Raw genomic sequence first — 18,384 nt, 5'->3', positions numbered from 1 at the left:
ACACCTGACACAGTAGCTGGTCCTCTTATAAGATAAGACACACGGACAGGTTGACTTTCACTCCAACAAACTTACTCTTGGGGCCCGTGAGCAGGTTTTAAAAAATCCACATCTTTCCATTGACACTATCTGTTTTATGTTTGAAGAAACTTCACGGCATGAGTTGTGGTTAATGAATGATATACAGGCCCAGTTAAACAGTCATGTTTCCTTTGGGTGTTTTTCTTTTGTCAGCAAGCAGATTTACCTAGCAGTAAACTACAGCCTGCTGAAAAAAAATGTCTTCCCTCCCAGGGGTAAGGGACACTGTGGCAGAGGAGAATGAGCTGCGACTTTGGTGCTAGAAGAGCTGGAAAAGCAACAGCTGACATTCACTGAGACTTCGTCAGGTCTGTGCCACGCACTTTACGTGCATGACTGATTGCCTTTGGCCTCTCCCGTGATCCCAGGAGGCAGGTTCTTTTGTTGTCCCCACCGTCCAAGAAGGAAATTGAGACTTTGAGTCACAGGCCTAACATCACAGGGGCAGGAGGTAGGGGCTCAGTCTGGGATTGCTGGGACAGGTTCCTGGGCTGCTCCATTCAGCTTCCCTGGGAGTGGGCTGCACATGCAGCCTCAGTGTTTTCCTCCCTGAAATGGGAACAATATGACTTGTCTTTCCTACAGAGTGGCTATAAGATTTGAAGGAGTCACAGATGTGAAAAAAATGTGGGCTCTGTGAAATAACATGCAAATGTTTATGTTGTTATTTTTATGGCTGAGAAATGAGGTGCACCAGGGACCCCCCTGCCTCATCAGCCTCTGTCTGTAGCCACAGCTCTTGTAATTTGTAGGAAAGTTTGTGGTGACGGGGGTCCACGTGGACAGTGGTGGTGATGTTCCAGTTCTTAATGAATGAAGCGTAAAGACAAGTAGAAACAAGAGAACAGGAAAGGGATCTAAGGTAACGAGGGCAACACAGTGGCAAAGAGAGAAGACAGGATGCTGCAGTGTCCACCCTCAGGGCAGCTGCTTTCCTCTTGCCTCCTAGCCTGAAGTCCATTTGGTCATCCTCACCCAATCACATCCTGTCAAATGCATCCCCCAAAGAGCTCTCATATCTAACTTCTCTCCCTCCTCTCTGTCACTGTTTTGGTTCAAGTGCCCTTCGCCACTCACCTTGACTTTGTCATAGCCTCCACCTGCTCTCCATGCCTCCGGTCTCATTCCCTTCCTCCATCCTGCCATCAGAAATCTTATCCTTCAAAGGCTACACAATCCTTTGAAGAATCACGTCTAAATTCTGAGCACGAGTTACTACCCTTTCGGACCCAGACACTGCTAGGACCTGCAGCCTCAGGCAAACCGCATCTCATAGCCCTATATTCCAGCCACACCAAACCACTGGCCATTGCCCACGTATGACATTTCCTCTCTCAGCCTCTGTGCTTTTAATATGTGGGAGACAGGGAAGATGTCCCTCTCTTCCTTACCCAGAGAACATCTATGCAAGGTCCAGCTCATGAATTGTCCTCTATATTCCAATTGCACTGTATTTGAATTACTCAATAGTGTTGCAATTATTTAATACCTGTCATTCTCCCTCAAGGTTTCTTAGTTGTGGGAACTCTGTGTTAATCTCTAGAACTAAAATCCCCAGTCTTGAGTCTGGAACATAGGAGGCACTTGAGAGACGCTGTCTGAAAGGATGAATGAACCACTAAGCTTGAGACTGGGCTTGCAGGCGAGATGGCTCCCCCCTCTTCTCTTTGCTCAGTTAACTGGCTGTGTTCTCCTACAAACTCAGTTCTGAGTTTCTCAACAACTGTAGAGATTGTAGTCAAGCCTCACAACGTGAAATGGCCACTTCTGATTATTCCTGAGTTGGGGAAGCAGGTGGTTTGTAAAATATCTTAAAGCAAGTAAGCTAAAAAAAAAAAAATGCTTTTTAATTTGAAGTTTTAGTTCAAGCAAACACTTTCACTACACTCTGAAGAGCCTTAGAAAGATTCTGGTTCAGCACAAGGTTTGAACAAAACTTCTGCCAGCAAATTAATACAGGGAAATGAACCCCCACACCTCCCTCATTTGCTCTTCTCACCGGCTGAACAGAAAGAACTGGAAAGCCATTGACACCGCCATGTTACCCAAAGAAGCAAGATTCAGAGCTGCACTTTCCATCAAAAGAGAAAAATATAAACACTGCAAGATGAGCCATGTTTCTGTTATTTTTTCATGAAAACCTATTCCAGTTCAGTGGGTTAACAACCGCTATTTTGGAGATACACTGTATTAGGTTTATATACCCAAAGCCAAAATGTCATAGACATTTTAATTAGTTTAGTTGACTTAGTATTATTAACTCATACATACATTCTGTTCTGAATTTTCCCCATCAACCAGCATATCTAGTAACCTAAAAGTAGAAACAGATTTCACTTTTAATTTTTGCTAGTTTGATTGCAAATGAGAAATCGTGTGTGGCTAAAAACAACAGCAACAACTTTAGCCAAATTTAAATGAATGATGTCCACAGAAAGCCTCTCCTTAGAAACACTTCTTGGGCTTAGCAAGAGTTCTAGATGAAATCAATTTATTTTCTAGGAAGTTGCTGTACTGGGAACAGTAATGTGGTTCAGTGGTTCACAAACGCTAACCCAAGGGTTAGTGTAGGCAGGTAGCATATGGAGCTCGAATGGAGCTTTTCAAAAGGGCTGTTCTCAGATCCCCTCAGAGAGATGCTTATCTGGTGTGTCTGAGTTGGGGGTCGGGGGGAGCCTGGAAACCTATTTGCAGAGCCCCAACTAATTTTGATGCGAAGCTGGGCTTGGGATCCACTCCCATCCCCGCCTTTACCCAGTGGCAGCTCTGTCCAGGGACCTAAAATGTGTGTGGCAGTGCCCTGCAAGCTGGTGTTCTATAGTGAGAGCCACAGGAAAAGAAAATGTGTTTGCCACTCAGAGAGCCAGAGTTTGGTGTTCCTGGGCAGTCAACAGCCTCTTCATCTGTAAGTGATTTGTCACAGATTATTCCGGAGTTATTCTATTGTGCAAGAGAAGGGGAATGGCCAAAGTAAAACCACTCCTCAGCAGCCTCTGCTCTCACGAATTCTGAAGTATTTCTCAGATCAGGGTGGGAAGGACCCAGTCTTTCAAGCTAGACTGTCCTCTTCATCTGGTAGAGACCTGGTCTGTGCATCGAAAGGCAAGGGCCTTTTTCATGAGGTCAGCAGGAACTGGATACCTCAGCCTGTTGTCCAAGCTGTAGATCAGAGGCCTGACTGAGGGATAAACGTTCTGGGGAAGCCCCTTCAGAGTGAATGGGGGTGTAGCCCCCTTAGAACACCCAGTAAAGGCCAGACTCGTTCATTCTGAAAGTTGGGTCAGGCAGAAACATAGTGAGTTATTGGAAGATGACTCATGTCCAAGGCAGCAGGTGATCACTGGACACCAAACCATTTCCTTTAATATGAACTAGATATGTATAATAGACTTTAAAGAAAATTTTAAGTATTTGAATTATTTTGCCCACAAAAATGGGAAAAAATACTTTAAAAAAATCACTCCAGCTGATTGTACTATTTCCATCTAGGCAAAGAAAACAATTTAAGTTTGGAAAAAGTAGCTGAAATCTTTTTCTTTATTTTAGTAAAAAACTGGAATGAATAAAGATTTGTATTTCTTAGTTTGCTTTTTCTTAGTGCCTCTATTTCTCATTCTAAAATGAATTTCCCCAAAGGAAAGACAATTAACTAGGCAACAGCAGACAAAACTAGTGCTACTGAGAGAGAGAGAGAACCAAGAAGCGTTGAGTCCAAGCGTGCAGATTACCACTGGAAGCAGAGGTCATTTCAAAACCTCAACACGTTTTAAATGTTTTGCCCTTAACCCAGATACTTATTATCTCTAAGACTGTGTAGAGATGAATCCCAGAATCCACTATCAAGGCCCTTATCCAGTCCTGTGTTTACAGATGAGACACCAAAAGCCCAGATCAACTGTGCCCCATCTCATCACCTGCTCTGAAAACGTGAGCGGCTCTGAAAACTGGGATCATGAGAACACACCCAGGACACAGCCCTTCCTTTTTCAACCGTGAACTGTCAACCCTGGAACGAGGGATTAAGACCCTTGACCAAAGGCAACAGTCGTGCTGCTAACACCGGTTTCCTTAATTCCCGACAACTTGACCCTGTCATTGCACATTCCTGTTTACAGGATCTGCAGGTCCTCCCCCTTCTCAAAAAGTCAGCAATGTTAAAAGGAGCCCTTTCCCGGTACTATGTTCATGTATCTGAAGGACCAGCACACGCTCCGCCTTTCTCTTTGGGAGATGTCAAGAAGGGTGCCGACGAGGATGCACTCCCTCTGACTAGCCACCACCTTGTGCTCACCTGGTCCCGTAGATCAGACCAGTTCCTCTGCAGCAGAGAACAGCTCATAACTCTACTGCTTCGCTCTGAGGAGACCCAGGGACTCTGGCAAAGAGCGGCTGCAACAAAGTGTATGCAGGCAATGTCTTGCATTTCTTCTTCCCTCCCTCCCTCCCCTCTTTCTTTCTTATAATTTACCCCAGTCCAGAAATCTGACACCTAGGGTGTATTGAATGGGTCCCACACCACATGTTAGGAGCAGGAGGCTTCCCTCACATTCCTCTTTACTTCACCCCATCTCGGGTATATTTGTACGTTGTCTGCCTACCACCAACAGCAGACCTTGCCATCTGAGTTTCTTTTCAGTTTCAGTGTCTTTCACTGCTAATTTGGTAATCATTCTGCTAACAGTGTACTTCCTATTTCCTTAAGGAAATAGGAGACTTATAAGCACATTTCCCCTCAAAGCTATTGGTATATCATCTTTCCTTTTCTTTCTGAGCAATTTATCTGTGATCATTGCTGTGGTGGACAGACATTATCTTCGTATCAGGGTCCCAGCCATGACAACAATGTATGAGTTCTTCATCAACCCTAAAGAGAAGTTCCTTCATGAACAAGCTCCTAAAAGATTTAATCTTGTTGATGGCACTCACTGGTCATTATTACAAACTTATCCGAGTTATTTCCTATGATGGAGATTTTTAAAAAAATCTTTTGGCATACACACAGAGATGTTCACTGACATCCCCTGGCTTCATCCACAAGCTCTGAAGTTAGGGGAGGGATGATGGAAGTAAGCCTGTGTATTGAGGAGTGTGCTCAGAAATTGCTAAAGACTCTCACACACTGGGAAAGAAAAATATGCCACTAACACTCTCCTGGCTGCATGTAAAAGATGGTAGATCCGTACCAAAATAACAAGAATGCTCAGATGCTACTGTGAGAACTCCATCACCCAGAGTGGTCCAGGAGCCAGTGGGAGTCTGAAAGCTGGCTAGACGGAGGAGCCCATGCTCCATCCATCACCTTCAAAGCAGCAGCCTGGGTGGGAGTGCTTCCCGGGTGGGCTCTGCCACAGGCGTTTCATTTGCATTTCTTTGTTGCACTGTTTGCATTTTGCACTTTACCACCTGTCAGCGCCCAAAGGTAGAAGTTCATTAAAATATTCTCTGGGCTGCACAATCCTGCTGCTCACAGATAGGGTTTCCTTTGCCCACAGGACTCCTCCAGGCCCAGGTTTTACTTCAGGGAAGTCCAAGGCAGCCCTTTTTCTTCAAGACAAAGGAATTTGGTGCTCAGAAACTTCTCCTTTTGTTTTTCGAGCCCCATCCTCTTCTCTTTATATCAACAGTTCATGCCTCCTTGGACACCCCTATCCCACTTAAATAAGCCTGCCTTGATTAACTTTGTGGGTTAGAGAGAGTTAAGCACTTGGCTCTATTCACATCAAAGTCTAGGCGGACAGTGGGCCTGACCAGATGTAGTGAAACCAACCAGCACGTATCTGCAGACACACACCCCGCTTTTGGGAGCTGAGCGTCTTCATTCCCAGAGGCATCTTTCTGAAGGTGATGAGCAATGACTCCTACGTAAAGGACTATTTCTCTTTAATATTTCAGTGTCATCTCCAGCTACTTCTGGACCTATCGACAGTCTGTAGCCCATGAAAGGGGGCCCCTCACATGGTTCACAGAACGTTTGGATGAGTTTTTGACTTTCCTTAAAAGGTTGCTTGGCTGTTTAGCCACTTATTTGCACCCAAAACTAAGATACAAGTATAACAGTTAGAAATTATGACCACTATTTCCCAATGATACTACTGACCTTTAATAAATCTTGAATGAAAACATTTTTTATAGAAATGATAACGACATTTTCTTAAATAGACATCAGTACTCACATCCTGTCAATATTTGAAATGGTTCTGTTAGGAAATATCTACACAAATGTATATTCTCACAGAGGATGTTTTACCGCATCTCTGTCCCAACTTCGTAAAAACAACAAAAACAATATTCCAAATACTATTCATTGCTTATTTTTTAAAGGTTAATTTTAAAGTTGTCATTTAACTTAGTAAAACGTTAAACCCTCTCCAAAACTCCTTGGCAAACTACTGAAACTCTGAGTCTCCGTTCCCCACTCTGTAATTTGGGGATAATAACAATACCTGCCTCCCCGAATCTTAGGGACCAAATGAGATGGTAGGTGACAGTGCTTTGAAATACAAAAGTTAATTTTTAGTAACTTATTTCCTTGGAGCACTGACTGGGAACAAGAGAATCACCGTAAGCAAGATGCATTTTGCCTCTGCCCTCGAGCAAAATATTCACGTCAAGAGTTCGGCTTTTACTGGAGCTGCACTCTTCCTAAGGAAGCCTGGTGAGACGTGTGTAAAGAAAAGGACATTAACATTTTAAAGGCACAGGAATGAAGCTGAGCCTGAGTGTCTTCATGCCTTGGGGAATCTGATTTTGTATTAATAGAGCACTAATTCTTGGGAGCCAGAATCCGAACTGGGAATGTAACGCTTACTGCATCACTTGGACAAGCTGTTTAATCTCTGGTCTTCATTTCCTTCTCTGCAGAACAGCACTGGGCTACACGTGGACCTTCGCAGCCCCCACATGGGATGATTTTTGCTGCCCCATTGCAGGAAGGATGGTAATGACAGTAAAAGCTACATTACTGAGCTCTTTCTACATGCCAGGCACCAAGCTGTTCACATGTATTGTCTCACCTACCCATACAACAGCCCTTGGCAAGAACTACAATTATGTTTATATCAAGAAAAGAGGAAACTAAGGCAGGAGAGGTTAGATGACTTGGCTAACCTCAGGCAGAGTTAAGTGGTGGAGCCCAGTTTCACACGATGCAGTCCAGGTTCAGAGATGGAAGTGTTAACCATACTCCACGCTGAGATAAATTCTTATATACGTTAAATTTTCATTCACTTAACGTACCCACTTAAAACTAATCTATAAACACATTCTTAGAAGAAACGGAAACTTTCCTAGTAGAGTCAAAGGGCCGTCTGACAATTCTTCCATACTGACCCATGTTGGGCCCCTCCCTGGAGGCAACCACCGATAAACATTTGGTGTGACTCTTTCTCAGTCCTTTTCTAGATATTAATAAGAATACATGTGCACTACGGACACATACAGTACGCTTGTGTGTGGTTTAACCTACATGGTATCATGCTTTATGAATTGTTCTGCCATAAGGTTTCTTCACCTAATATTGTATTTAAAAACATACTATTTTCCCTCTTCCTGGCATGCAGAGTCAGTAAGTGTATTTATTTTACAGTAGAGCTACATGAAAGTATATTTAACCAATTCTGATGGCATCTCATCATTGTGAATCTGCAGTGCTGTGATTACTGTAAGAATGAGAATCTTTTCATATGCTAACTGAACTTACCTTTGTGGGGTTTTTTTTTTCCTATTATTCTTCTATTGAAGAATAGGTTTATTCTGTTCGCTTGTCTTTTTCTTATTGATTTCCAGGAGCTCTTTACATATTCTGGATACTGATAATTTGTCTGTTACACATATTGAAAATATTTTCTAGTTTGTTGGGTGTATACTTTGAATCTTCATAGCACTACAAACTATATGTTACTCTCACTGTGGTTTTATAGGAGAGGAACATGAGATGCAGAGAATAAGCATCTTGCCTCAAGTCACACATAAATTGCAGAGCCAGAATTTGAAGCCTACCTGTCTGATTCCAGACTCAGTTTTACTACCACTCTTGACTTTGTCTATTCTAACAGTCCCACTTGGTCAAATGCAAGGATTCTTATCATAGACAATGAATATAAACTCTATTATCCAACTAGTGAGTTCTCACCCATTTTCCACTAATGTTCTTTGGTTTGACAATGTGCAAGCAGGTCCAGGAAGTATAAATCAAACCACAAGCCCCTGGAAGGCAGGAGCCAAGTCTTGTACATGGTGATACACCAGGGACCCTATTGCAACGTATGGCATGAGGTGGTGCTGGGACTCCATGAGGTGAAAGGTTCTGTCTCTAGCAGGCAGAGTTCTACTTGCCTAGTGTTGCACCCATGGAAGGATTTATGTTCTTCAGTATCTATGGGAATGTCTTTCAACCAAAGCACTCCTATCCTGGACCCTGGGCTGAGAGCGTGTGACTAGATCTTGCCCTGTAATAGGTTCCCTCTTCCTGATCATTCACTGCTCCTCCTGGATTCCAGCAGAGCAGCTTTCAGTCCACTTGCCAGCCTGGTCACTAGAGGAGCCTTGGTCAAAATCAGGCTCTTAAGATCACAGAACACAAGAGAAGTGAACCTTGAAACCGCGCTTATCTTCAAGAGCCCCTCTTCCAGAACATGTCCCATCCACCTCCTTGCAAGGTCTGTTTAGAATTTCAGAGAAGTGGGCGCAGTCATCACTTCCATTTGTTGCCATCAATTTGTGGTCCCCGTCCCCTCCCTTTCTGAATCGGTCTTCAAGGCCCTGGCAGCACCTCACTATTTGGCTTACGCACACTTAGGATCTACCTCTGCTGGACAGATATTTTCCCCTTGAAGTTGATGCCATGTGTTTTGTGTTTTCTTTTGTTGCTTATACGTGCATTCTTTTTTCCCTAGAAGTTACTGTCCTGAAGGGAGTCAGTGTGAGGTTAAGAGTCTGGGCTTTGGATATGCTTCTGAATCTCCTAGCTGTGTGCCACTGGGCAAGTAAAAAATTCCTGATATATAGTTGGCTACATGATACCCGAAATTCATCCCTCTAAAATCTTTTTGGGAGCCGAGAGGTATTTAAAGAACTCAAATGTCACCGTCTCTACAAAATGTTCCCCCAAACTCACCCTATCTCCTGCTCAAACCAAAATTCATTACTTCCTTCGCCTTCCCATTGCAAATTCTCTTTTTCCTAGTACAGCACTTATGACATGATAGTGCTTTATTTCTCTGCCTCTTATATTAGGCTGTGAGCTTCAGATGACCAACTCTTCTCACTTCCTAGGTCTTCCTAGCACCTAGAATATGCCTGACACCAAGCATAAGGCAATCATTCTGCTGAAAGACAGAAGGAAAGGGGAAGTCAAGGGAAGTGGGGATGGGCTCTGGGGAGAGGAAGCACGTGTCAGTGAGCAGAAAGTGGAAACAGTAACAAATGGATGAGCTGGGTTGGAGGAGGAGATGAGTTGGGGGATGTGGTAATGAAGATGTGTGGCTGGGTAGAGGCTGGGGCTTGGGGTCCCATCACCTCTCCTGATGCTCCACCCCAAGGCCAGGAAGAAGATCGGACTCTAGTTCATACACAGCTGCTCCTGAGTTCCTCTCAAGGCTCATTGCTATCAGTGAAACAGGACTCACGGACCTCCCTCCCAGGGTAATGGTGAAACTGAAGTGGAACAATTCGATGAAGAAATTGCACAGACGAGAGGCTCCAGCATGTGCAGAGGAGGAAGCTGGCTCCGCGGGTGTGGAGTCAGCACACAGCTGGGACCAGAACCCAGGTGCCTGGACTGCTGGTCAAGGGCCCTCCCAACACATGGGGCTGCCCCATGGGAGCTCTAGAGTGAGGAGTGCTGGATTTTAAGTAACGCCAAGGAACTGTTTGTGTGCTTGCACACAAAGCCCAAGCTCAGGGCCAGCTCCAGGGCGCGCCAACTGGATGCTGAGAAACAGGAAACAACCAAGCTATGAAGTAAACTGATTCAAGTGTTGAAAAGATAATTTGTCCAAAAACAGACCCCTGGTGAAGCTTCACTGTGTTATTTATTAGCTAAGGGCAGGAGCATGTGGAAATGAAAGGTTGCTAGAACCATGACTGGAGATCCTTGAGGCCATTACTGACTCAAGCATCAGGAACGAAGGCTCTTTACTCTCTAGAATATCCAGCTCCTTTTCTGGGAAGATTTTTTTCAGATATGGAATCAGTCCACTTTGGGAAACAATTTCTGCATTTAAATTTTTGATACCACCAAAGACAGAGAGAGGAGGGAAGGAGGCCTGCCCACGGCGGAGCTCGTATCTTCTCAGGGGCCTGGAGAGATTCACTTTTTCACCTGGCCAGGCTTTCTTCTGAGGCAGCACCTGCTGGTCCCACAATCAGTCCTCCAGCAATCCTGAAACCCTGCCAGGTGTTTGGTTCTGAGAGCAGGAGACCCTTCCTGGCACAGTTTCATGCTGGTGGCAGAAGTCAGCCCTCCCGGCTGAGGGAGGACACACCACAGCCCTTCAGCCCTGGACTGCGGTGGCCTTCAGCAAGGCAATGACAACAGCAAGCAGAGGCCTAACAACACGCCGACCACAGACCCAAGAGCCCCGATACCAGCACTGCTGTCAGTTCCCAAACGCTCCATGAGAAGGGATGTTTTGATGTCTCTAAGCTTTAGTTCCCTCATTGGCAGGACAGGGACACTCTAGAGCAGACACCCCAAATGTCTGCCTTCAAGCCAGCTGTACCACAATCACTTGCGCTATATGTAGAAAGCACTGATGACATATTTGGAAAGATACCAAGAAACCAGTATCAGGTCTGCTTCTGGGAAGAGGGCTGGGGGGACAAGGGCAAGGCAGTGGCAGGAAGTCTTCCAATACACAAATACTTTTTTTTTTTTTTTGATTTTTGAGTTTTGATCCTACAGCATTTAACTATTCAACAATAATTAAAATAATCCACATTTAAAATAAGATGAACCAAAAATATAGATTATTAGGCCCTACCTGAGTCCAGCTGCATCAAAATATCCAGAGAGGAAATCGGGCAGTGCTTTTAACTAATTCTCCAAAATGACTCTGAGGCCAAATTCAAGGACTCCTGTCCTCAAGGACGACTCTTCTCTTCCCACGAAGGACCCTATTTTACAGATAAAACTGAGTTCTGAGAAGGGTAGGGATGAGGCCAAGTCACACTGTTGCTTAGACAGAACGGTAAGTAAAATCTGGGTTTCCAGTGCCCAGGTCTTCAAACATGCTGTCCCTTACCTTCACCCACTGTGGCCCCCAGCATCTCCTCCCCTCCATTCCACTTCTCTGCTCAAGAAAGACTTTTCTTGCCTCAGATCCCTTGCCCTTCAAACTCTGCTTCCTTCAAGCTAGTCTGGTAAACTGAGTGATGATGTGTTTAGTGGGTACTAATGGGCTAACGCACTCTATTAAAAGACACTCATGAATTCTTCTGGAAACATTTGCAATCAGTGACTGTGTTTCACTTCTGTAAAGTAATATGGGGGATTTAGTCTAACATTTTTTCTAAAATTCTAACCCAGGAGGCAGGGGAGGGAAAAAAAAAAACAAAAATAAAAACCCACTGGACTTAATTCCCAAGACCTGGGTTGAAATGTTTACTGTGTGGAAGTCATCTCTCTTTTTGGCTCATTTTCTACATCCCTAAAATGAGGGCATTAGACTTAATAATCTCAAAAGTCCCCCTTAATGCTTAAAATTCTATTATATAATCCCTGCCTAAATCTGTCTTCTCTGTTCAAATCTATATTTTCAAACACAGGCACTGGAAAATATAGCTGTCCTTTTGGAAAACAGTTCTCAGTAACTGCATATTCTGTAGCTCTGAGTGCAAGTAGCATGATGGATTTAGCCATTTCAGGATTAGGTGGGTGGCAAAGGGGACCAGTCAGAGGAAATTTGGTCTTGATCATGAGAAAGAAGAATAGCTTGGGATTTACTAAAAGAAACTGAAGCCAAACAAAAGTTAAAGATGGAAAATAGCCTATTAGAACTGGAGAAGACCCAGCACAGGACGCTGTGTGTCAGCACGGACATGCCTGATCTCTAGTGATTTCTACTCTGAGGGAGGAAAGCCAGGTAGATGTCTGAGAAAGGATGGTCAAGAAGAGACACTTTATTTTTCATTTTCTTGTAGGCCCCCCTGGACCAGCTGGGGTAAGGAGCCTTGATCTAAGGCTTCTCTCTTGCTAAAATGCAAGTATCCTAAGAGGCAATATTCTGTCTTATCAGCCACATACCCACCCAGAGTGTATACATTTATTAAATTTTTTTTATGAGCAGGGTTTTTTGATTGTGGTAAAATATATATAACATAAAATGTATTATTTTAACCATTTTAAGCTGTATAGTTCTGTGGCAATAAATATATTCATAATTGTGCAACTAATGCCACCATCCATCTCTAGAACTTTTTCATCCTTTCCAGTTGAAACTCTGAACCTGTTAAACAATAACCACCATTTCCTTCTCCTTCACCGCCAGCAGCCACTATTCTACTTTCCATCTCCATGGGCTTGACTATTCTGGCACCTGATGTAAGTGGAAACACACATTTATCCTTTTGCAACTGGCTTATTTCACTTAGCATCGTGTCTTTAAGGTTCATCCATGTTGTAGCAGGTGTCAGAACGCCGTTCCTTCTTAAGACTGAGTAACACTCCACTGTAAGCGTATAGCACGTTTTGTTTATCCATTCATAGACCCTTCCGTCTTTATGTGAATAATGCTGCTGTGAACATGGGTGTACAAATATCCGTTCGAGTCCCTGTTACGATAGGTTCTGGGAGAGCGGCAAGACCAACTCTTCACCTCAGGGGTTTTCCCAGCCTCCTCCTGGAAGATGTCCCTCACCCTCACTGCTGTAGGTCTGCTCACACCCTGGCAGCCACCACAGCAGATGGAGCCCCACTCACCCACCCGTGAGCCACCCCCCGAGCTGTCCAACACCCCCAGGCTCTCCTTCCCGACCAGGGAGGGCCTGGCACAGCACAGCTCCGTGCCTCTGAGGAACATTTTCCTCACAAGTGTGGACCTTCCTGCCTCCTCCGCTGAGGACACAGATTCGTGACTCAAACTCACGTATAAGCTTATCTCCCAAAGTCTTAATGACATTCAAAATAGGAAAAAATTTAATTGAAGGGTATGGGAACCTCTCTCCTGGAGAAGGAATTTAAAGGTTACCAAAACATTTCTGAACAATGTGTTGAATAGACAAGACGAAAATTGTGGTTGAGTTTCCTGAAGAGAATTCCTGACAAGCTTATTTATTACAAAGCCCTTGATATCGCTGAGGGTAAGTGGAAAAGAAAAAAAAAAGAAAGACAAGTGGTGAGTGGAAAAAAAAAAGCCAAGTGTTTCTAATATGGACGTGGCTTTGTGTATTAATTTGTTATCTTTGAGAAGGAAAAGAAAAAACAAAAAAAAGCCAATCAAAATCCTGGGTCATCACGTCCCAAGCCAAGCCCTTGGGATTGAGTTTCCAGGGTGGTTTTATTTTCCCTCGGTTTTTTAAGGTTATCAGTCCTTATTCTGGGCAAGCTTTGTAACCAGTTTGCAAGAATAACAGTTTCTTGTGGGAAGGAAACAGAATAAACAGGCTGCACAAGAATGCGCCCTGGGCATTTTTCAGGTTTGTTTTCTGTGGTCCTTCAGGCTTAGCTGATTTGATGTAGGCCCCTGCTTGGGAGAGGGTTCCTGTTTCCAACATCTGGGCCAGAGCTCCTCTGATGGGGCCCAGAGCTTGCCGGGCATCATACTGTGTAGCTTCAGGGACAGGAGAAGCCTTTTCAGAATGATGCTGTTCCAGAGGTGTTACCGTCCCCTTTCTGAGGCTCTCAGCTGAGCTTCAATTTAAATATTCAAACCAGACAAGTGGTTCCCTCCTGCCCCCAGAGGAGAAAAAAGCTACCATGTTTCCTGAGTTAAAGAACAATGATAACACCAGCAATAATATAATATTCTATTATTTTCCTATTATTATATGTTTAATAGAATAATAACCCCCTCATGGCTAATGTTTATTCAGCACGTGGAAAAACCCTCTTCTAAGTTAACGCTGGCCTCCCTCACCCACGTGCCCCTTCTTCCTACCTGTTCTTTTAAACAAATGGGAGCCAGGACAGCATCTTCTGTGTTAAGAAATGTCTAGATCTCAATGACTCAGCAAAACTGACTGGGCCCAGACATGTGATTTTTAATGGTCATTATCCTGCCAACGTCCCAGGATTGACCAAGTCTCCTGGTTCCAACCCCACCATCTAAGGCCACTCTAATGCAGGCGTCCACCTGCCTGGCTTTTGCGTAGGAACCCAAAGCCATGATGTGCTAGACGACGGCCAAAGCAACAGGAGATTTACAGCTTCTATGGGACTATAGCGCTAGTGAACACTGACATTTATTCATTTTTATTAGTTGCTACCATTTTTTTTTTTTTTGAGGTCTTACAACGGGAACTATTAAGCACTTTACACGCATTTTTCTTGTTCCAATCTTAAGACAACTGTGTGAGGTAGGTAATCTTATCACCCCATTTTCCAGGTGAGGAAACTGGGAGTTCAGAAGGCTAAATGATTCTCCAAGGGCACGTACCTAAGTGAGGAGTGGAACACTTTAGAATTCTGCTCCTTTGTCCACTGCAGAAGCTCTTTGTTACTAACAAGCTTCCCTTTCCAGAATTAGTGTGTCAATTCTGAATTTAAAAGACTAGACACGTGACAGATGGACAATTGTCTACACACATACACACACACACACACACACACACACAAACACGCTCCTTGTCCCTAGCCCTTGCCTGACAAGCTCCCATCGCCACCTCCCCTTGGCATTTCTTTTAGCACACACAATTAGGGGCTGGGAGTGGACATTGCTCTAGGCTCTGAGAGTGTTTGGGGGCATTACACCGCCCTCTGGGCCACTAGAGAACATGAGCTAATTGTATTAACAAGTGGCATCTGGAATTTATTCAATTTTACATGAACCCTGTGTTGTTTATGAATGAACCCAACTTGGGAAATGGAGACTGGGATCCCAGCTGTTTAACAACCAGACTCTTCCCTTGGGTTTCCCAAGCTCTGGCAGACTCCAGAAACACTATGGGCTCATGTTCACCACTATCGGCGGCCCCGTGGAAGTCCTCAGAGTTCTTATTCTAGGTTACCAACCAAGAGGACCTGGGCAAAGGTCCTACATTAGCCTTCCATAAATTGGATGCATCTGCCTGGAACTGGAAAAAGCAAGGTCTTCCCAGGGTCCTGCAATCCCCATGTTTGTATCCAGAAGGGGTATGGGTTAGAGGGGTCTCTATTTCTTGCAGCTCAGGAGTTGGTGAACTTTTTATCCTGCTCAGAATGTAAAATATGAAGCCAGCTGCACATTTCTGAAAAACATACTGGGGAGACTGTCACTGGCAAAGCCCACTGGGGTCCCCGGGAAAAATAAGATGAAATCTAGATGACAAGATAAAGTCTACCATTAATCTCTTGCTATCTGAAATTGTCTGGGCTGTCTCCAAGAGGTTAGACAAATGGGGGTCACTCAGGGCTACGAAGTCAGGGCTGGAGCCTGAGGAAAGTTAAACGCATCTAAAGGCAGCTGGGGAGAAGTCCTGCTCCTCCACCCGGGGATGTGACGATTCCCAAACTGAGCAGGAAGCAGTTACAAAAGACGGACCAGCGCCCCTCAGCGCCCCTCGAGACTGAGGAGCAGGACAAGACAAAGAAGAGATTTGTCCCCGGCAAAGCCCACTAACAATTCCCAAGAAATAAAAATAGAGTCTGAGTAATAAAATTAAGTCTAACCTCTTTTCTTTTCCTTTGCGCTTAGTCTAGTTTCACTTGCTCACAGGGTGCTGTGTGCAGAAGCCTTGTACCTGGAGTTTCAGACCAGAGTTCCCGGAGCTAAAGGCCTGTGAGGACACCTCAGCTTCGAGGTCCGACGTGTGTCGACGCTGCACGGGCACCGCGGTCTGGCACGTGAGCCACGCACACGCGCCTGCGCCTGCACGTGAGCCGCGCGCCTGCGCCTGCCCGCGAGAGCCCCGCCCCTCCCCGGACACGAGCGTGGTAAGGCGGCCCCGCCCACGGCCTGCGCGGGAGAGCTGGACTCTAGAGCAGCAACATTGTAAACTGACTATACCTCAACTGAAAAAAAAAAAAAAAAAAAAAAGGATAAAGCTCTCCTTTGCTTCTAAACTAAAGTCAGTCTCATTTTATTGGCTCAAATGACACCGGGCAGGAAGATCCTCGTCGGGGACCAGCTTTGAAGGATAGGTAATAAAACGATGTTGTAAAAGGAATTAGTCAACTTGAGCCGACTTGATAAATAGCATGTATTTCATTTTATGAGAATTAGGACAGGGACCCGCTCTTGAGAAGCAAACCAAAAAAGCAGGGCCAAAAGACCTTGAAAACATTCGGAGGCATTCACGCTCCAGCAGGAACGGGGCCCGGGACATGCTGGTTTCAAGTTCCTCCTTGCTACATAAATGGCCAAAGGAAACATTATCCAAGAGTTTCACATCAAAGGCTAAATGGCAAACTGATCTTCCTTTAAATCTGGCCAATAACAGAGTGAGGATTAGACAACGTACATGTTTAGGAAGAGGGCTTCAAGTCGTTCCGGAGTGGACTTTTCCGTATTCTCATTCCCAGATGGTCTCCACTGGGGAGCAGTTGTTGTGTAAACCATTCAGGGTGGCACAGACAGTCCGGCCGGAGCCTGCGGGTCTTGTAATAACCCTGTAGGGGGTCTAAACAATGTGCTGAATACACAGAAGCAGAAGTTGGAGAACAGTCAGAGCTGCATTCACCGTCTTGCCCCCCACTGCCTTGAGGAATTCAGATGAGGTCTACCTCCAATTAAGGAGGCCTCCAGGAAACCCACAGGAAACTTGTCCTGGAGTGTCAGGGTCTATATGAGGGCCTGAGCGCTGGGTGAGAAATGATGGATTCTGAAGTCCCATGGACGGGTCAGCAAAGCAACTGAGAGGCATTTGGTTTGTACTTTTTGCAGTTGTTTAGAGCTGTGTGTGTGCAGTATGATGTCTCAAACTGAAGAGGTATCTCATCCACAATGTTGTTTAATCCTCAGGCAACATTGTGAGGTCAGCAGGGCAGGAATGATCTTCTGGATCCTACGGAGGAGGCGGCTACATGATTTACCCAAAGATACACAACTTGCAAATGGTCAATGAGGGGCTCCAAGTGAGGACTTCTGATCATTTCTCTGACCCTCTGATGCCACGTGCTTTTCGCTCTGCCATGTTGCTAACTGGCTATTTCTGTGTGCAAAGTTGTCACTCTGGATTACCACCCACGGGGACCTGGGAAAGGTTCTACATTATCCTTCCATAAACTGCATGTATGTGCCTGGCAAGGAGTCACAGTGAGATAGTAAAGAAAGCTACCAACTTTTGTCTGTGCGTTACCATATTGTATCGGGAGCTTCACAAGGGCAGGAGCCATTCCTGGCTCGCTCTGTAGCCCAGCACTTGTGCCAGTATCTGGGATAGTAAATGTCTACAGAGGAAGGGAAAGGGAGAGCATGGGAGGGAGGGAGGGAAGAAGGTTAATTTTTTAGGAGCACTGGTCTGCGGTGTTGGCTCTTCTCTCATGAAATATCAGAGACTCTGAAGAAGAGTGATAGGACTTTGAAGAATGTATATTTTCTGGCCCCATTCTGGATGCAGTAGTTTCCCATCTTTGTTTTATTTATTTTTTTACTCCCACTTTTAATTCATGTGATTTTGTTGTTTTCATTGTTCCTGTTATACTTTAAGCATTCTTGTGACCAACTAAATATTTCCAGAACATTAGTAGACCAAAAAACAAACAAACAAACAAAACCCCAAAAAACCCTAGAAAAACGAATAGCTATATAAATACATGTCAGTGGCAGTGAGCATTTCTGATCTGTTTGCACCCCTCCTCCTGCCAAGAATGCAGCCCAGGCAACACTAACAAATCCTGCAGGGAGATCTTCCCCAGCAGTCTTGCTACCTTTCCTCTTCACACCTTCCCGCATTCTACTCACTCTTTAACCCTTTTCCAGGGCCAGTTTCCTCCTCCCTGACCTCAGCCAACTAATCTAGCTCTAGTTTCTCCTAACTGAACGTGGCATGTACTACTTGTGAGCTCTGTGCGCTCTGAGATGGGCAGGAGCATGGGGCAGGCGTGGAGCCGTCTGGCTGACCCCCCGGCCCTCTGCAGTCTGACCAGTTTCCAGCGTGTGGTACCTGCTCTTGCTGGTCCGTCTCTTCACTATCACATAAGCATGCCCTGCCCTCACCTCTGTGCCT

General features: G+C 44.9%; 1 long non-coding RNA gene across 1 annotated transcript in view; it reads right to left on the bottom strand.

The window, feature by feature from the left end:
- LOC116664091 overlaps window positions 1–17,048 on the bottom strand; it is a 125,951-nt gene extending 108,903 nt beyond the window's left edge. Inside the window, exons 1-2 of the long non-coding RNA XR_004320427.1 lie at window positions 15,887–17,048; window positions 11,064–11,196 (exon numbers count right to left, since the gene is read on the bottom strand). This is a non-coding gene — a long non-coding RNA (uncharacterized LOC116664091). The remainder of the gene's footprint in view (window positions 1–11,063; window positions 11,197–15,886) is intronic.
- Window positions 17,049–18,384: the final 1,336 nt, after the last annotated feature.

This window comes from Camelus ferus, chromosome 6 (assembly GCF_009834535.1).
Source record: "Camelus ferus isolate YT-003-E chromosome 6, BCGSAC_Cfer_1.0, whole genome shotgun sequence".
Classification (NCBI taxonomy): Eukaryota; Metazoa; Chordata; class Mammalia; order Artiodactyla; family Camelidae; genus Camelus; species Camelus ferus.
The sequence above is the reverse complement of the archived record's forward strand: the minus strand, read 5'-3'. Positions and strand labels throughout refer to the sequence as shown.